Source organism: Cyanistes caeruleus, chromosome 6 (assembly GCF_971803275.1).
Source record: "Cyanistes caeruleus chromosome 6, bCyaCae1.hap1.1, whole genome shotgun sequence".
NCBI lineage: Eukaryota > Metazoa > Chordata > Aves > Passeriformes > Paridae > Cyanistes > Cyanistes caeruleus.
In genome coordinates, this window is record NC_141706.1 from 34,081,627 (window position 1) to 34,103,253 (window position 21,627).

Genomic DNA, 21,627 nt, shown 5'->3' on the forward strand with positions numbered 1-21,627 from the left:
ACCCAAAAAATTCCTGTTGCATAGCTATTTGTGAAGCTGCTTATTTCCCTGAAAATGTGTTTCTAAACTGGGCAGAAAACTCTCACAATATCTCTTAGGTGAGCTGAAGCAGGCCTTGCTACAAACATACATAGTCCTTTATCCATACTGTACCATCTGACATTACACTATGAGTTTCAGAATAAAGACAGAACACAATGTTTAAGGAATTGGTTAATGTACAGAATGTGTCCACAATGTGAAACTCCGTATTTCTGGAAAAGCTGACAACCGCCCTTCACAGTACTCCTAACTGAAGAAACAAATCTATAGTTCAGCAATCTCAGTAAATCCCTACTTCCACAATTTAATGGTAATAATGGATTTAAGTGAAAATAAAGGCCTCACTGGATGCCTGTCTTCATAAACCAAGATATTTGCACAGAAATGGATAACCGTACCCCTGTGATAATGTAACTAGTTTGAGACTGCTGGCAAACAAAGTTAATAGGCAGCTGAAGTCCCTCCTTTTTCCTCCTCCTCCTCAAAATTTCTAAACCAGAAAACTAAATCAATCCCTTAACTCTTCCAGTACAGTTCTTAAAATCCAGAGTGAAGCTTTTGGCTTTCATTCCAGTAGTTATTCCCAAAACACAGCTGCAAAGTATAAAAATCAATTAATAATATTTTGATACAAGACAGCTCATCCAGACACTACACAGGACAGATTTACTATTCTCATCATTAAATAAAACATTCAGAAACCTCCAGAGACTTGTTTTTCACAAATGTTGACAGAGACAAGTACTGCTTTTATCATCACTGTCTAAGCTTATAATAGAAGTATACTATTCATTTCAAATGACCAAAGGAAAAAAAAGTAGCTTCCCTGAGCATCGATCAGTACTCTCAATTATGAATCATAAAAACCATACTAAGTACAAAAAGCATCCAGTTTTTAAACATTTCAGACTTCTCTTCACACCCACATTACTATTAATGCATTCCACTAATTTATGTTTTGAATTTTATGTTCATAGAAAAGACCTCTACTTACCGAAAAATGGTTCCTCTTGAAAATACCACAGGCATTTGAAGAAGGACACAGGTAATCTCTCTTCAAAGAAGCAGCAGCTAGTAAAACAGAAACAAAATTTAACAAAACATACAGACAAAATACTCTTGTTCAGAGCTAACTAATTCAAGACCAAAATAGCCAACGAGTTGGAGAATTATATTCCTGAAAAAAAGAACGTTCCATTGAGAGCACCTGCCACAAAATCTCAGCAGTATCAAACTGCAGTACTTTTCTAGAAGAATGGTCCAGGCCATCCAGTTTTGAACCCAAAAAAGTAATTCCTCAGAACCTCCTTTTGTTATTCATTGCTGCTTATAAATCGACTCCTCTCACCCCTCCTTGTCCCAGTGTGTAGCTTCTTTTTCTCTTAAACAGTCTCTGGCTTTTACAGTCTTTGCTCCTCTCCTCTGAGAGCTTGCCCTCTGTGTCCCAGCCTAGCATCTTCTCCTTCCTTTCCGTTCTTCAGCCCGCTGGTATTTGAATCACAGCTGTTTCCTCCCTCCCCTCGGCCCTGGATGCCAGTACCGGCGGTACTGTCAGTAGGGAACAGATTGTCCCTGCACTCCCGTTCTGGAGAGCCACAGCGCCAGGAGGCTGCTACTGCAGAGGGAAGCTGTGCGGGAACACGCGCTCGGCCACGGGGGAAAGCTCAGGTGCCTCACCAGACCCTGACAAGTCCCGCCAGTGTTATCAACTGGGAGTGAGGCAAAACTTCACCAAACTTAGCTACCAGAACAGTAAACCTAAAATGAGTGTGTAAAATCTGTCCAAGCTAAAAATCTTTGACAACAAAAGTTTGAATTGGGACAGCTCCTTCACAGTACAACAACCTCTCTCTAACTTCCAGGTGATGGGACTGCTAAGAGCTATTCACCTAAACTTCAGAGTAAGCTAAAAAAAATACTGGGCATTTTTCCTGCACTGCAAATCCCAAAGTTGACTAATGAGTCAAGATATTGAGACTAACATTTCCAGAATGGCCGTTAAGGCAAACCATCAGCCTGTGCAGACTTGACTTGCAACAGTAAGCTACAAACCTCAGAAAATTTAAGACTGATAAGCAATTCTTGCCTTTGGCTCCACAGGGAACAAGGCTGTAGGCAGTCAATGTAAAATATGCTACCTCCATAAGGCAGTGTCACTAAGAAAAGGATAAATTCTAGGCAGTAAAACATCCCAACACAAATCACAACACAACAGCTTCAAAAGTTAACTGCAGGACAGTTTTTGCAAATGCATCAGAACCTGTACTGCAACACAAGCCACCATGAAATATTTGATTTATCTGAACTAAGAAAAACACCTAAGAGATGCCTTCAGTCTTTAACAAGGTAATGCAAGTGCACATGCTGTGCATTGCAGTTCACGCACCCATCCTCTCCCACTATTCCCTGGTGAAACACCCTGAAACAACCATCAAATCAGCAGATGGGGAAAGCCTGGATCACCCCTTCCGAAAGTACATCAGTTTAAAAAAATTCAGTGAATTAACATGCAGACCAAGCTCAATTATTTTTTTTAATTTTTTTTAATTTTTTTTTCCATTTACAACTTCTATTGTGTAAACTGCCTACTTTATCCTGCAGTGCTTTCAGTTTTGGTTTTTAATTTTAAATTTGCTTGCGACTTTCAAGGAAACAGAACAACCAACAACTACAATTTCAGTAGCACACTTAATTATTTCAACAGCTGTTCATAAGTGAGATTACTTCCATTAACAATGGGAAAAAACAAATAGAAAAGAAAAATCAACCTTTACTGAAAAGTGCAACTTTTTCCTAAGATTAGAAACAGAATTTTATTGATTTAGGTCTAGCAATTATTATTTTTAGCAAATATCCTTAAATTCTCTTTCCCATCATAACAGGCAAACTAATGTAAAACTCTGGTGCAGAACCACACTGTCAGTCCTCCAGCCATTTGGAACTATTTTCTACTTGTTTTGCACTTAAAATGCCTTCCCAGACATGATAGATTAAACAGAAGCCCATGTGTCAAGAAGAAGCTATCACAAAACCTACATGGAAAAAAACCACTAAACCAGATTGAATTTGCATCTGTTTGTCTTCCATTCCTCTTTAATGTCTTGAATTTACCAGTACAGTCTATTTCATAGAACTAAACAAAGGAAGAGGTACAGTACTTTACTCTGGAGCTGGGCTTTTGAGTGTTCTATTTGAGCTGTGTAATTGGCAGCACCAGTAAAGGATGTTCAGTGCTGGTTCAGTAATTCACTAAGAAATTCATCAAATAGCCACCATTTAGAAAGCGTCATTAGTGATTTCTGCATCAGCTCTGCTGTCCACAGCTTCAGCTCTCAGCACATGTAGCTGTGTTATGGTCATTTAAACAGACATTTTCAAGCAGGGTCCTTCACTAAGTGGTTCCAGCCAGGAACAGGGGGAGACTTACCAGCAAGGCAGTGCCAAGGCCCATGTTACAGGGTACATTTATAAGATACAAAGCAATAATTCTTTGTTCCTGAAGCTACAGCTAGTCTGCTCAAATGACAGATATAGTACAACAAAAATAGTCATAAAAGCCATTCGTTTGTATGGTGCTTTATATCTTTGCACGCCAAGAACCTCCTCTGTGCTCTTTTATACTGTTCTGACTAAGGCAAGAAGACCTTTAAGTCAGTCCTAGTCTTGCCCAGATAGGAACTGCAGAAAAACACCATACATGCAAGTAGGTGGTTAGCAATACCAATAGAGAATTAGCTATTCCCTCCAAGTCTTCCTGAGTGAAATACCAGTCCAGCAGAGCTCTGCAAGGTGTCTCTGGAGGCGGTGGGCTACAAATCACACTCACAATACAACACAGGACAAGCATTATCTCTTTAATTCTGAGAAATATCAACACTGCTCTCCAGTTCATTAAGAATGAGTTACTTAATGGCAGCTTTTCAATAGCATGCTGGGTTGGACAGCCCACACATTGATTCTGGATCTTACCCAGGCTGCCAAAGCCTGCAGAGATGACTAAAATTGTGGTGGCACATACCATTGCCAGCCAATTTTAGAATCTGGTCTAGAAAATGAGGGACCCCAATATTCTCAGGCTCTACAAGGAAAAGGCCAGAAAGTTAGCAAAGTAACACTCAAAATAACTTCTCCTTAAAAAAAACTCAATCTGATGTTTTAATTAGAACAATTAATGCATAGATTAAGCCAGCTACTTACAATAATGTACACTAGGATATATAAAAGAACTAATCTAAATTATTTCTAAGGTATTACTGATTTACTTTGAGGACCAGTAAAAGACACGGATCCCAGAGCAATATGAAACAGGGTATATGTCTCATAAAAATAGTAGGGAAGTGGGAAATTATTTTAGTGGCAAGAAAAACAATGTAATTCTGATGGTTAGAAAGATTTGGATATATTGCTGGGGAAAAGAAGAGGGATTTAAGTTATGGGACAATGATAACTGATGGTCAGGAAACCGCAAAACAATATTATGTTCTCTCTTCAGTAGGTGTCACTTTTAAAAGTTCAACTACTGTTCAACATAACCTGGAGACTATAAACGCAAAGTTATTACTGTAGATAAGGGTAATTAATGGAAAATTCACTTTTAGAAAACCAGTGGCTCAGTATAAAAAAACATAAACCAAAAAAGAAAGGATTTGGGGCTGGTCCAGCTAGAACTTGACCTGCAGCAGATTGCATTTGGTTTATTAATTCTGGTGACCAAACACGGGTCCCCTTGAAGAACCTGCAATGACACCAAACTAGGGAGGTGGTGGAGAGGGGAAAGGGAGCAGAAGTTGCAAGGAATATGAAGGAGATGATCCTGATTCCAAGTGAGCTTAAGAAACCAGGGATTCTAAAACACACTTGATAACATCCATGCAAGTGAGCAAAACAAAATACCGTAACTCTGAAAAATATAATTAAATTAATAACCTACAAACATCCAGCAGCTGCCATACTAACAGTAATAAAGTAGAAAATAAAAGCTAAACAGGATCACAGACTAAAGAGTCATAAACCTGATACTCATCTTGAAAGCCAAATATAATTTGAGAAGGTGATAAGACTACTGAGTACATGAGGTAAAGCTGTTTCAAGTCTAGTCAACACCATTGTCCTAGCATTGAAATACCACATACATCATTCTTGTGTATTCTACAGAACAAACCCTAAAAATCTAGTTCTAAGATTACTAAAAAGAGATTGATAACAAATGGAAGAAAAAAGTCTTCAACTTCTTTAGTTATTTGACTTTCCAAGGGGTGTCTTATCTACAGTAAATGAAAAAAAAAGGCAGTCTATGTATGAATTAATTTTTATGACTTATTTTATATGACAATGTACATGGAAAGATTTCTCCTCCCCTTCACCTTCCCTCCACAAATAGAAAAATTCCTTTCAAGTTCAGTCTCCTCTTTTCTTGGTCTTCTTATAACATTAACACGTAATTTTAAAAATAGAATTAATTTCATACTCAACAGTACTACTGGTATTTGTACTAATTCTACTTGGCAATTCACACTTTGCAATTTATTTTTAATACAGTTCGAATTTTAAAACAAGGTTCAATGTGAGGATTTTTTCCTTCTAGACAGCAGTTGCATTCTCCAGCTGGTATCATACACTGTGTTTACACCATTAATGTAAAACAATTTAGACTTTACCAACAGTTGTGTATGCACACACTTATTTTGGCTCTGTCACACATGCATTTCAGCTCTGAGTTTATTTTTCAGCTGTCCAGTGAAACAGCAGTAAAATTCTAACTCATACTTGGCCAAAATCAGTACTTACTTAGATCAGACAAGCTCTGAGCAATTACTACAGCTGCAGTGTCAACAGCACATACCAAAATATGACACCACCTTTCAGATTTTCAGAAACTCTTGTTTAGATTTTAGATGACCACCATGTCAATGCCTTCAGCAACATTTTTTTCTGCCAGAAATTTAAGAATAGTACATTATTCACATATGCACATTAATTTCTATGAATCCATGTATTGAAACTGAATGGCAAACACACACACACTTACAGCAGACAGAAAGCCACCAACAGGCAGCATTCCTCTTTTGCTTTAAAAATACATATCTGTATTTACTAGTTGAGAAATCTAAAAGCCAGAATAACATAAAAAAGCTGCCTGAAAACCCAAGACTCCTTACATATCATACTAAAATATTTGCGGAAGGACAGAACAGGACTTTGATTATATCTCCAGGGCCATTGCAAATCATCTGTGAAACCAGACTGTGAGGCCTGGATCCAACAGTCATGAATGACAAGAAATACAAAACTCCTCCACTTGCAGAAAGAGTACCTGCAGTACTGCAAGAGGAAAGAAGGTAACCACTGGCCTATGTACAAAAAAAAAAAAGCAGAATGCAATGTTTTGAGACGCACTAGCTCCCATTTTCAGAAACAGAAGTCAAAACATTCCAATTACCTATCTGGATGTATGGCAGATTCTGTAAAGCTTTAAAAGCAAACCTTACATTTGCATTTATAGAGCAAACGAAGAATCTGGCAAACAAATTAAAGCAAAACATAGAACAAAATAAAAGTAAAACAAGTTAACCCCACAGATTAGTTTATCCACATGAACATGGCAGTACCATTACAACAAAAGGGAGATAAATGCTATTGAAAATAGGGAATATTTTACCTATTGCCTTATAGAAGGCTGACCTCTCTCCTAACATCATATTTTCCACCAGGAATCGATTCCCAAAACTATTTGTGTCCTACATTTTGTTATTGTTTGGGAACTTGTGAGACAGAACAAACAATGGTAAGATCTTAATTATAGCAACACTGATCTTACTGACCAACAAGTCTTCACAACCACCAACTCCCACGTATGATAAAATCTGTGAAGCCCCTATGCCTTCAAAAGGCAAAGAAGTACTTTATGCAGACAGCCCAGTGATTAAAAGAGACAGTAGTATTATTAATCTGTGGCAAACCAGCAAATTTATGCTCATGGCTCTTAGTATAACACTTCCATTTTCAGACAACAGGTTTTCTACGTATCAGGTATATCCTTAAGAATCCTCTCTCTTAACCACAAAACACATAGAAAACAGAAAAACATTGCATTAGAGAATAGAAAGCTGTCCAAACAGCTCCTGAAGTCGAGAAAATAAATCCTACATCATCAACTCCATAGAACTTAGATTTGCTTTTTGTTTTGGAGATGGGGATAGGTAATAGCCAAGCTTCTTTTTTAAAGTATTTTGTTAGAATAAAGACAATTTTACATTAGACCCTTTATGACAAAAAAAGTTCATTACTGAATTTATAAGTGTATACCTATCCAAATACAACAAAACTCCATCTGGTCTATATGAAAAGCACAAAATATTGGTCTGTGTGTTACATTTTATATTACAATAAAGGCGAATGATTGATGTTACTCCTGTTCTTGCCTGATCTTACCAGATCTATCATTACCCTGTATACTCTAATCAATACAAATCATGCATTAGAAGACTTACTGCAAAACCCCTCAGACTTAAAAGGGACTTAAGAAAATAATTACTAAATCTAGTTGATGATAAAAGATACATTAGACATTAGAGATATAAAGGAGCTTTTCAGCCACTCAAACCAGGTAAAATATTTCTCCAAATGACCACCCTCCAGTATAATACAAAATATACTATTTAATGCAAAATAAAAAGTAATGTCTCTCTATGCTTTAATACATGTAAAACGTATTAAATATATTAAAACACATTTAAATTTAAATATATTAAAGCAGTCTACACTTAAATACATTTTAAATCTTGGTCTTATGAAATTCAAAATAAATCCTGTGCACTTGTGTATGCTCCTCTACCACCAAGTACAAACACATTTTGACATAGCTGTTTCTGATTTTTTTGTACTAGTTACTACTAAAAGCATTTCAATATAGTTCTGTGATTCCTTGTCAGAAGTAGTTACTGTACAAACACTATTTTCCAAACACTAAATGAAAATGGCAGGCCTTGGTGCATTTGTGCTACAATAAATTAGTACTGTATGCCACAAAGTTAACAGTTAACTGTAAAAAAGCAATCAAATACAGATTAAATACAAAAAATATGAAAACTGGTTTATTTCAATCCATTTGTCTAGTTATAAAGCATTAAAGAAGGATATTTTTAATTAATTCAGCCATGATCAGGATGATCCTGAGCTACACCAACAATCCAAATGCCAAGCAAGGTGTACTGTTTCAACACCTCACCAGTCAATTTAGAACAGAAGCATAACCCCTGCACAGGTATTAACAGAAAAAAATTGTTTTATAGGTAAGTTGTATTTTCAGTTGAGATTACAGAACATGCAGTAGTTTCTATAAGGCTCACAGCTAGAGCATCAAACTCAAACCTCAGCCTCAAGGATTGTTTTTCTTTGAAAAAGGGAAGAGAAGAATGTCAGTTCTTAACAGCTTACCAAAGGACAAGAAAACTTTTTATTTCTGCCATAATGGAATTCTGGACAAAAAAAATCTGTCAGGAAAAAACAAAAGCAGTAGCAGTAGTACTTTGGTCACAAAAGAGCAAGCAGCTTCTGTAGGACCCCCAGATTTTTTTCTAATGGTAATATTTGTTGACCCCTTCCATACCAAAACTTCAAAGTATGTATTAATACACTCTTGCAATTTCCCACATGCACGGTAAACTTCCCTAAAGGTTTTCTATATTGATTTGCTTCAGAATCTACTTATTCAAGGGAAAGGCTAAATCTCTGTTTTCATTTAATAGGCAAAATTAGAAAACAGCTTAAATCCTGATTATATAAAAACATTAGAAGAAGGTCAGTCACAATCCTCTTTGCTCTGTAAATGAACAATTCCAGAAGTGTCCTCAGAGCACCGAGACCATTTAGTTTATTTCCTGGGGGCTCCTCTAGACTCAAGGTATGTAACTGCACAACTACCCTAGGAAAAATGAAGAGCCATATTAGTTGGTGAACATGTAACAGTTGAAATAGGTAACAAAAATACAGTAGGCACACTTCTGGACATGTAGGTAGAGGTTATTATTGATCCAGAATAAGCTTAGGAAAGTTTAAGCCCTAACCATGAAAACAGGAGCCCCAACTCCAGAATCTTTTACATGCTGCAATGCCTTATAGCTCTGAAGCACCCACTGTTAGGTGACTGTACCAAACAGATAATCAAATATGGAAAGCAAACCCATTAAAATACTACCTGGCATTTCTCAATTCCTTGTAGAATTCTTTATATTGAAGAGTATGAAAATATTTGAATCCATCAAATTATACTCCAACACTCACCAAAAAAACCAAACAACAACAAACCCAACAACACAAAACCAGCACCCATGCACTGACAGCATCAGGAATTATTCTGAAAAGAACACTGGTTCTCTATCATATCACCATGTAATATTTCTGCCATCAGTTCCACATGTAATTCTACTCTTCCCAACTGAAAAAAGCTCTTGTAAAATTAGGAAGTGAAAGAGAAAGAAAACAAAGAGCAATAGGTACTGGATTTCCTGATTCAGAAAGTATTGAGATAGAAGACATTAAGTCTATAGCTACAAATCCATCCTATCTTCCTGCATGTACATCTGCTGCTGTGCTCTGACAGATGCAGCCTATGGAGAGGGAACATTGATTTGACCAAACAGAGTAAGCTAACTGCAACACTGGACTTCTGGATGAAGGTCAACAGTAAAATTTCAACGTATGAGAAAACGGAGCCAACTTGTCCAAATATTTAACCAGCTCTTCAGAATACCTTTGTAGTGTCTCTGAAGATGGTTGGGAGCCTCAACATTACCTTCTATATCCAAGCCAATTTAATAAAAGCAGAGCTAAAACCCACAGATTAACCTTTACTAATGAACAAAATGACAACTGCTTTGCAGAATAATCCAAGAAAGAGCACTTGGCTCACAACTTAATTCCACAGAAAGAACATTAAATAGCCACTGCACTTATCTGCTCTTCTCTCTCTCAAGTTTTTAGTCTAATTAAATGTACCTCTGCTTCCCTTTTATGTCAAAAACAATACAAGGAGCAAAGCTCTCCAAGGTACACATGTCTGCCCCCTTATACTCCCTCACAGCTAAGCATGTACATGTTTAAAAAAATGCTATAAGCTGCTGATTCTGAATTAATCCCAGCCAGGAAGTCCTCAGGCTTTAGCAGTTCAATTTTGCAGTTCATCTGTCTTTCACACAACCCTTCCCAAGAGCAACTTATTTCAGAGAAGAGAGGCTAAAACAGTTCTCCCTTCTCAGAGGAGGGAATGGTGCTCTGGTTCTCAACTTTTCAACATTTCTGCTCAGCAAATTTCTGCAAAGAGCTCTAACCTAAGTATCAGAAGGAAGAAAAAGAGGAATAAAAAGAGCAAGATATGCTGAAGAAAATAAATGCCCAAGAACAGGAGAGAAAATATAAAAGAGCAGGGTGAGAAAATAGAACAAGAAATAACACAAAGAAAAATATTACATTAAACAATGATTGTTTAGTGCTTCCACATAATCTGAAAAATTATAACTATACTACCACAAATACATACAAACTTACTGCACCTCTGGTTTAAGGCTTTACAAACACAAGAACACAGCAACAAGAGGAAGCAAGAACAACTGTGGCTGCTTCCCTAAGGTATCACTATCACACAAAGAAATCAAGGTCTCTAAGAGCAATGCTACACCAATAATGACAAGGTTAGTTAAAAAAAAATAGCAAAACAAGAGGTGGGGGGGGGGGGGCGAGAGAGAGAGAGAGAGAGAGAGAGAGAAAGATGTTGCCTTCTCCAGCATTTCTTGTGTCACAGCTACACATCCAGAAGCATGCAAACACTTGCAAGCGTGCAGGACAAAACAATTTGGTCCAACAATCAGCTGAAGAAGCAGCTTTCCTGCCTTTCTTTTGTGTGCAGATGGAATGAAGGAACTAAAGGCTGGTCAGGCCAGCATGCTCTAGGTGTAGCCTTGACCACTGGCACATCCCAACACTGAGCCTCACAAACTGAGACACTGGTGTGGCTAAAGGAGAGGGCCATTCCCACACGATCTCACAAGGTTTGCATGCACAAAAAATGCCAACAGCAATAAACGCAAAAATCCACCACGCGACATCCCAAATTAATTCTCAACTTTAAAAGGCTTTGCCACCCTAGACTTGCCAGTTTAGAGACAATTCTCCTCTTGAATTTTTCTAATATACATGTATAGATCCAAAAATGTAGCTTCATGAGATTTAATGACAAATCTTCCTTCTTCTCCTTTCATTTTCTATTGGAGACGAGCAGGCATCAGAGAGATTGCAGCTCAAGCATATAAAGCTTCTGTAAATATGCCATGCATAAAGCCAAAGCTGATTTTTCAAGTACTCTGATAAATTAGAGAATTTAAAGCTTCCTTTGTTTTAAAAAAAATTCTATAAACTGTAAAAACTCACTGAAATAATGTATTAGTTGTATTAAAGGTCAATATAATAAATAGCATCATTTTGAGGTATGGAAAAGCTGTGTATTAGAACCAAGTCTTGACATAAGGAATTGATGGAACAAAGTAGTGACTAATGACAAATTCATCTACATATACAGAGCATAAGACTAAAGAGATCAACATGCTAAAAAATCTACACACAGCAAGATTACTAGGAAGCACTACTTATTAATTTCATTATTATTACTGCTACAAAGACAGTTGAGACTCCCTTCTTCCAAGGAGTCAGATGGAAAAGACAAAGGGTAATGGGCACAAGCTGTTCCTGGGAAGATTCCAATTGGACACATGGGAAATTTTTCACACAGAGCCATCAGCCACTGGAATAATCTCTCTAGAGAAGTAGTGGATTTCCCAACATTAGACATTTTTAAGATTTGGAAGGGCAGAGTGCTGGGTCATTGTGTCTAAAGAATTGTACCTTTGCCAAGAAAGATTGGCCTAGATAATCCCTGAGGTCCCTTCCAACCTGTTATTTTATGCTAAAACTATACATTCCCATTATGATGTGTATAGACATGCATGCTATGTTTTATACATAAAAAACATGACTAATGCCTAATGCTGATGGGATCTGTAAAGCTACTGTCTAGCAGGCACTGATCTTTATCTTTCATCAAATGGAGCAGCATTAAGTTGTGGGTTTGCATTATGCATAAGTAGTGAATACAATTAGGCTGAAAAGCAAGCCGATCTTCTCTGATCTCAAGCGGAAAGTGTGAATTCTGATCTTCACAGGTGACAGCTCTGAGCATCACTCCAATTTACTCATCAGCTTCCTTGAATCTGTGTACCCAAAAGAAAACTCGAAACACGTAGCTGTGGCTAATCTTAAACCACTAATATTTAAACAAGCGAGAATACCAATTAAGAGAGCAAAGCAGTTATTTTACTTTGACTGGCACAGAGAAGCTTGATTTTACAGCTCGAGAAGAGTACAGAAAAACTGGAGGAAAAAAATTAAAATGCATGTAAGAAGAGAGAAACCAAGAGAAGGAAGGAATTCAATCACGGAGAATTATAAAAGGGCACCTTTAGCTTTTAGGTAGATGGAATCATTTAAGAATTGTTAATCTCTGAATTGCCAGAAACATTGTTCTTTGAAACTTTTTACAGAAATGCTGTGTTTCAAGCTGATGCATCTGTTCTGAAGCATGAATTTAGGAAATCTCATGGTCAGTGCAGTTGTAGTAGTAGCAGTTCCATGTGTTCTCAAAACATTTTACAAAGGAATAACGTATTTTGCTCTCTACAGGTAAAAAAGCAGGAAAATAATTTTAGTAGTCCAAATTTTTCTGCTCTATTGTCTCTTCTGTCAAGGGTTCACTGGTTTTTGTTTTTTGCTTCTTTGGTTGTGGGGATTTGATTTTTTTAGTGGGGGAGAGGGACTGTTTACTTTTGTTGCTTTGTTTTAGTTTGGTTTTTTGTTTGCTGGGTTTTGGTGTTTCATTAAGTACATGAACTTACTGGGGATTTCTTGTGCTTCACAGATGCCAGGTCTGTTTAATGTCTCCAATTTATTTAATTGCTGATTCTTACTACTCACCTGAACCAATGATAATATTGAACTGCAAAACTGTACTGCTATTCAAGTTTAAGAAGCATAGCACTAGGTACTTAAGCAATGTGCAAGCTGAATAATGCATAAAAATCAAAACACAACAATTGCTTGTTCTTCTGCAGCCAGTCTCATAAAATGTTAATATACCAGAATCAACTTCTAATACAGCAGAATCAGCTGCTTTTCTGTTTAGTAAACAGAAAACATCTTGTTTATTAATCAGCATACAAATGTAATCATACAAAATACTAAGTACATACTAGTTCTGAGTTACACTACTACCAGCTTAAAGGGAGAGCTAGGAAAAATTCACAGAATAATGTATCTATTTAATCTTCCAACAACTCTCCACATTTATACAAGCTACAGAACTCAGTTTTACAAAACCCTCAATTTCCAGGGCACAGGATTGCAGTGATTAAGCATTCAGACTTTTAGTCAGCCTCAAACAGGCTATACTAAAATCCATGCTGTTAAATCCTTGCAATCATTTTTAATCCAGGCTAGGTAGATTAATGCTAACTTGGGTGTGCCTAACCATTCTGAAATAAAGAAGTTTGCAGACATAGCATGCCTCATTCTTGGCCTGCCTCTTCAACAGGTGCCTCTAACAGTAAAGAGTGTGGATCATTACAATTCATACTATTAAATAATCAGTCATTCTGGACTAAGAAAAAAACTGTCAAAGCATAAAACTCTCACCAGCTTAGAGATAGCCAAAAATTAATGGGATCCAGGCTTTCCTCTCTTCATTCACTCATATACACTTATCTTCTGAATATCCAATTCTTTCAGTCTCATACAAAATGAAATGAAGGTGAGACTCTTGTTATGAACACCCATTCCCTACTAAAATGGACATATTTAGCTATTAAGAATATTATCCAGTTTTGCTGAAGGATCTTACTGCAATTCTCCAGTTCTCTAGTACATTAACTAACCTGTCAACTATCATATACCCCACTAATTCACCACAATGTTTTTAAACATAAAAGAACATAAAAATAGACTAAGCACTTTCTACTCCTTTTTCATTTAAAGATAATTACTGCAGTTATCATTGCAATACTACAGTACAAAAACATTACACAAGGTGGTCACTAACTTGGGAACATACATGCATCCAATACGTCCATTTCCTCTGACTCACAGGTGCATGTGTGCACAGGTACATGCATTCAAAATATGTATGTGCAGTCCTCAAGGAACACCTTCCTTTCTTTATAAAGAGGCCAAGACTGTAAGCACTAATTGCATGGGCTCTTCCTAACTTTCTTCAGACTCCTCAGGGAAGAAACTTGAACTACAAATCTACGCAGTCCTAATAACAGAGATCCTTTGTATAATCACCAACTGAACCTTGGGGAAAAAAATTAAGACCTGCAAAATGTAAGAAACACAACTCCGTACAACTCTCCTCCTGGCCATTCAGAGAAACAGTACCCAAATAGCTCCTGCCTTCCTTTGCAGGGAACACAACACCACGTACTCTTAAACAGATCCCTGTGAAAAAGCAAGAATTCCTGAGGCAAAACCTTTCCCACCTCAACCCCACCCCCACCCAACAAGGCTTTATTGCTAGTGAACAAATGAAGCCACAGGACTTCAACCTCTCAACAGGAAAAGAATAGTACAGATAAAACCAGCAATATATAACTTAAAGTCAACATCAGCCACTTGCACACAGTGGCCATCTCTTCTTCTTCACTCCCCACAAGTCCTTTTCATTTTAAGTTCAGGTCAAACAAGCAATCTGAGGTTAAGTTTCATGCAGAATTTTTGAGTTTTATTCTGCCAGTATCTACAGAAGAATATGGGGAATTGACAAAACTGAGCTTATGCTGCTGAATGTTTTGCACCTAAATATCCTTAGAAATCCAATTAAGATTCCCTATTTAAAACAAACAAATATCAGCTTTATTGGAGTGTGATACTGTTCCTTAAAAAAGCTGCTTGTTAATATGTTTATGTTCAACATCCAACTGTAAAACCTGCTCAAGAATTTCAGTAAACAAGACTGAGTCTATAAAGACCACGAGCCCAAACATTCATAAAAAACCAGCAACCACAACTGTTACTAAAATGAATTAAATTAATTAGATTTTAAGTACAACTTTGTATTACTAGACTTACTACAGGATGAAATTTAAATATTTTTAAATTCCACAGAGGTAATTTTTTTTAATTTAATTAATTTTTTTTAATTTCCACTTCGAACAAAAATGGTAAAATGTGTATAATAAAAAGGAATTTACCACCTTCAGTGTTTCAGTGGTGTAACATGGTAACACCACTGGCAAAATGAAGTTTAATTACCTGATCCTTCTTTATGGAAAGTATGTGACAAAAACTCTAGACTGTTCAATCCAAACATAGTAGGGGGAAAAACTACTCATTTACTTTCTAACAGTAAGTTAAACTTCCCAGTAAGTTAAACTAACAACTAAGACTGCTCTTACTTCATAACTCAAGACAGCCCTTTTTCACTGTCCATGCCCCCACTGCAGTGTTTGCTATCATGATTCTTAAATAGTCTCTTAGGACCACAAATTTTATATTAAAAAAAACCCAAAACAAACTTTTGTATGGTGCAAAAGACATGGACACTATTTTCCCCTCTGTGGTAACTTTAAGAGCTATATAACAAAGAAAACCCCAGTAACGATTCTCTGTAAAAATCAATGCTAAAGATGATGCCAAATTAAAAGGTAAAATGACTCATGGGAAAAGACAAAATAATTAAAATAGCCTTTTCCAAGGGCTCCACTAGATCTGTGGGCAAATGTATTTGTTTCCAGTATATATGTCCTCTGAAGGGAAGATTTTGTCACCACCTCAGAAGCTAAATCTCTGCCAATGCAATGCAGCTTTGCTGACAGTGTTTCGGAAGAGTTTTAAACTGACATTTTTGATACAACAACATCCTTCAAGGCAACTGCAACAACTACAGAGCACATTCTCTCACATAAGAAACCTATTCGTTTTTTTTGACATCCAACAGGCTGATGAACCGATGTTATAAGGGAGGGTTTTTCCCTTGGCAGCAATGTTTTTTATGCTGTTACTTCCAGACTGGACTTCTTTTGCATATCCTGTTATCTATAGGTTTCAATATGTGTTAATAAACACATGATTAACACATGTTCAGTGGAGGGGGTTATGTTTTTACTGCCTGGGTGCAAATCTGCTTCAACTGGTCTTAACTGAGATCTCTAGTTTTGTCGTCCCTGCAGTCCATAGCAAATTCTGGTCACTTCCCTCCAGGCAGCCACTACTGCTTGCACAACCTGTTAATTCAGGAAGCTGATCCTTCTGAAAACAAATCCAACCCTGCCCATCTTTGCAAAACCAACACCACTGCTCCACATCTCTTCTCCTTCCACACCCCAAACCCACACACTGCCATTTTCTAACCTTCTTCATATACCATATGAACCAGGTCATTATACACATGTCAAGGACTTGCATCTAGTACAAGGCAGAGGGCAAGGCTGCATGGGCAAAACTGCAGCATCTCACACTTGCTGCCTCCATTTTACCTTCTAATATATTACATTACTCTGTGAAAGATCAGGTACTAAAAAACAGTCTTTTTCAAGGATCAGGCACATCCAGAAGAATCACCCCTTTCTTCCTTACAACATGAGTTTAGTTTCACAAGTGGGTTAAAAGAAACCACCTACAAGAACTGCTGTGTTTCAGAAAATGTGACAAAAGCAGGCATTCTGTCACACAGCCTGAACAGAGCCCAACCTGCTTTTGCAAACACTTCTACACATACCTAGTAGAAAGGAGGGGGGAGGGAATAGCCATCTAGTTCCCTTGCATCTCCCTTCTGGAAAAACACTGATGTATAGAGGAAGTATTCAGCAACAGCCTGGGATACAGTCTGGCACTCTGTGGCAGCCAGCCCACGGGTAAACCATCCTGCTGGAGACCACCCCTTACACACTGCATGGAACATTACATGCAGTCAAACACAACATTCAGTTTGTGACAACTAGCAGTACTCCAAAAGGTCAGAAGGTAGAGAAGGCAGAACATGTGCTCTTACCTATCCAAATTCCTGAGAAAGCAGACACATGCAGCTTCAGCAAAAACTCCCAGTTGACGTCACAATCTACTTCTGATGAATCATACCACAGTGAAACCTAGAAGCAAAAAGATCATGGGCATGAACAAAATTTGAATTGGAAGCAATCAAATGAAATATATTTCAAAAGGTAAAGGGTATTCTGAAAATTGTGCTTGTAAGAAGTCAGAAGCGACAATGAAGGAGAATAAAGCTATGAATCTATTGATTTTTTTTGCATATAACTTACACATCTGAGAAAGTCTGTATGATAATTTTCTCACTACAACAATCCCAACCCTTCTTTTATCACCCCTTCTCTGAATCAAGTTATTTTCTTCCAGAACACATTCTGCCAGGCATTTAGAGATTAAACACACATTTGGCAATGCCTGAAAGAAAGGGGACATTTAGCAATGCTGTGGCCCACTTTTTTTCCCTCACTGCTCAACATAAAGTCTGTAACACATGTCAAAAACGAGGGAGAGCAGGAGTTTTTATCTAAGCCACCAGCTGCAGTACCCTAAGAAGTCTCCGAGTGTAGAAGGAAATTTCAAGGTTTCAAAGCTGGTCCTTCCTATTTACCAGATCCCAGATTATAATCTGTATCATTTCAGAATTACTCTTAACACCTGACCTCTGCCTACTGCTACAAAAGGCTTGAATCTCTAGATGATAGGAGTCCTCTAAAATTAGCCTGGGCAAACAGATGTAACCATGGAGATTTATGCTGCAGTCCCGAGAACTCCGCAGAGGCACAAGCTGGAGGCAGAGCACATACTGCCAATGAATTTTTGTCCTACTCTACTCCCACCAAGCTCACGTGTTAGAGAAGATGTACAGTGAATCATATCAAAGAGAGATTAAAATACAGCTCTAAGTAAGGAGCCTAAAGAAGAAGACCTAGATTATTCTCCAGCCTGGTTTTTGCAGTTCACTGCACAGCTACATGAGCACCTGTGCTGACATGAAGCAGAAAAGGTACCAGACAGCAAAAGCAGAGAAAGACAGTTCCTTTCAGCTGCAACGGTAGCACAAACTGCACAGAAGCCCATGGTACAAGGCCCTTGTGTAATAATTGTTGTTGAAATTTCATAGGTTGATAAGCAAATTTGAAGCCATCCATTGCTACTTTCCCAGAAGTATTTCTTTACAGAGTGGAATAAACTTGGAATACCTACCTGGTGTCAAGAACAATAGCATTAACAAAATTTTTTTAAGAAATGCCAAATAGTGTTATTAACAGAACTCAAGAAAATCGTTATTGCTATCTTTTTTGAGCAATTAAAAATACAGCTGAGGTTTTTTTTGTTGCTTAAGTTTAGGCTTATTTGCAAAATACTGTGTGAAATTAAGGCCTTGGAAAAATGAGGAGCATCAGCAAAAGAGCTGCAAGTAAACAAAAAATAATAATGCAGTGCAGCAAAAGCAGTTTCTAAAAGGCAGAGATAACTAAAATCATATTTAATATAAGGCAACACTCCCAGAAGATCTGCATTTTAACTTTCATATTGTCAACAAACTGAGTTTGTGTTTTTCATTAGAATCGCATTCTAATTCTAGGATAGAAAAGCTCAGTTATAACTTAGCCTAACAAAGCAAGTATAAGATTTATAGCCTATTTGTTTGTCATTGAAACTGACATTTTGGCAAATCAGTCAGGTAGAATGTAAAAAAATAATTTCCACAGGTAGTGGTCAAGAAAGCAATTTCATGGGGTTTTTTTGGGGGGGGTGAAATTTTTTGCCAATTCAAGCGTAACTAAGAGACACCAATTCTGACCCAGAACTCTCCATTTCCTTTGGTATTACAGACCTGCTGTGTAAAGATGATTTTTTTATTTATTTTTCTTTTCTTTTTTTTTGTAAAGATTGCCTGTGAAGCTTAATTGTGATTGGGAAGGCCGCCTACACAGCAGAGAGAGTGAGAAAACACACACTTGTAGAACTGAAAAAACATCAGTGTAGGCGTATGTAAGGAGGGAGGGAAGAAAGAACTTGGTTCTACTGAAAAAGGCTATTTTATGACATCACCCTTGAACAAACCAAAACGTGTTAATTGAAGACAATTCAAGGGTTGCTTGCTATGTTCCAGTTATCAATATGCAGTACTACAAGAGGAGGAATCCTTGCAGATTCATCCCTCTGATCTCAGAATCTGCCACCTACCCAAGGAATGCTTCACTTCCCCCACTTCTTTGCCACAGCCTGTAAAAGCTGTTCTCACAAAACAGCAAGTCACCTGCAGAACCGCAGTTCAAAGCTTTAAAAGTCTTATATAATTAATAACATCAGAAGTATTGAAACTGTAGACAAAGCTTGCTCAAAAACATAAGGAGAGAGAATGCTGTCTGAAAACACTAACTAATCTCAGCACAATCTAACAGTGTTTGAATCTGCTGAAAAAATAACCACAAGAAGTTCAGATAGATCCTTTCTCATAAAGGCTTAAAAAAATATTTTCCTCCCTACCGTGCATAGCCTTCACCCTTTATCTCCTAAGAGAAGTAAGCATGCCTTTCAGGATGTCCTACTAATGAACCCAGATTTTTCAAAAGAAGGAAGGAACAAGCATCAATGGAAAATATCCTTCTTGGTTTACCTTAGGAAGGCATCACCTATGAACATTATAATTCCTAAATAAAGAAGCCTCTATGAAGCGTTCTCATGCCATCATAAACCTATGAAAATACTTTTAATAGCTCTGTCTTTCCCTTCAGAATAAAAACAAAAGGCTTTTGACGTATGCGCTTTGGCTGATTATTACCACAATTACTACTGGGGAATGAAGACAGCCAGGACAAGTTTCACCAGTGAACTTCAATAAACATGAGATGATTCACTGCAGGGAAAAGATGCTGCTTCTCCCATGGCATTGGACACCAGCCTACAACCTATTTTGCAACCAGTCACAAGGAGACAGGACTTCAGCACCTAATTCCCCTGACTGTTTGGGCTGGTAACTTCAAAGCCCTGTGCCTAGCAGATGACTGAATTCCTGCACCCACAGAACACTGCCACAACAGAGAACAGCCCACAGAGCAGCACTCCTGAGAAGCCATCTGCAACCAAAGCTTTCACAGAGCCCCAAGTTTCATCTCCAACCAGAGGAGACAACCATGCTGTCACTGAAGATGCTGAATGACAGAAATGGATAAGTAACATCACTACAATGTAAACTCAACTCTTCCACAACTTTCCAACTGTATGATTGTTAAGGACTAATGCCTATTACTCATACACAACAGAAACACAGGCAAGACAGGATTTTGAAAAGCACCAAGCCTAGCCAGCCCTAAACTATATGGCAAGCAAAAGCAGCACACTTGGCAGAGTCACAACTAAGTTCTTAGAATTACTTATAAAATACTCCTGAGGCTCACTGAAGCACAAATTCTTCTGGGACAGAAAGACAAATAGGGATGAAGTATCAATGGGAGCTACAAAACTCACCAGCAGGAAAACCTCCTGAACAATGAGGATCTGAATGAATACGAAATGGTAAAAAACAGAACCAAGAAGAGAAACAGGTACAAAAAAAATAATGGTTTATAAAAAGTTCTAACAATTGAAAGCCTTAATTCTGGAAAAGATGGAGTTTATAATAAAATAAGGTGTACAGATTACTACTAACCTTTGAAATCATAGCCATCTTGACTTTCTCCTTGGTGAACAGTCAAGTACTATTTCTGACATTAATAAAACCTCTCTCAATATTAATCAACATATAATTCTAATAAACCAAAAATACATTAAAATATTACACAACAAATGAATCAAACACAGAATTTACATCCTAAGAAAGCATATCCCTTCATGCTTGGCTTGTCAGTCTCAAGAACATTTGCTTCAAAAGTCATGACCACAATAACTGGATCTCTTGTATTCTCCATAAATTTCGCTTTTAGTTAAGAAATGAAGTTTTATTTCTTCTTGGTGAGAACAGAGCAGCTCAAGTTAGTTTGGAAGGCTGTCTTTTACCTTCAGGCTTTAAGACCTCCAGTTAGACCAAAGCTATTAGGAAAGAAAAAAAGCTAGAAAAGCACAGAGGGCTGTCAGAGGATACTCTGCTGCTGCTGACATCAAAATTCAGAGAGAACATCTCCTTTTTGCTTTTCAGACACTAAGACGTTCCAGAGTTTCTCAGAGATATGCTACTGACAAGGAAGTAGGCTGAACTAGTGAAACCTTTTAACTTTCTCATACTCTTCTGTGAAATAGCTCAAGCTGGGGGAGTGTCTGGGGTTTCCCATTTTATGTGTTTTTTTCTCTCCAGGGTAGACTAAAAGTCTGAAAAAGATTTGCAGCCTGATACAAAGTTAAATACCTTTGACATCATAATTACACAGTATCAATCAAAATTAGCACCAACGCATTCAATTAGTTAGCTTCTCTGCTGCCTTGTCAACAAGAGTCAATTACTGGAATTCTTAACATTTTCTCAAAAGTGTTAGGGAAACAAAATTTCATTTAAATTAA

At 37.4% G+C, this 21,627-nt stretch overlaps 1 protein-coding gene across 2 annotated transcripts in view; it reads right to left on the reverse strand.

Moving 5' to 3' along the window:
• SIPA1L1 (signal induced proliferation associated 1 like 1) overlaps positions 1–1,113 on the reverse strand; it is a 118,142-nt gene extending 117,029 nt beyond the window's left edge. For both annotated transcript variants that reach the window (XM_086894078.1, XM_086894077.1), the window contains exon 1: positions 1,037–1,113. The gene's annotated coding sequence lies outside the window, so the exon portion shown is untranslated. The remainder of the gene's footprint in view (positions 1–1,036) is intronic.
• Positions 1,114–21,627: the final 20,514 nt, after the last annotated feature.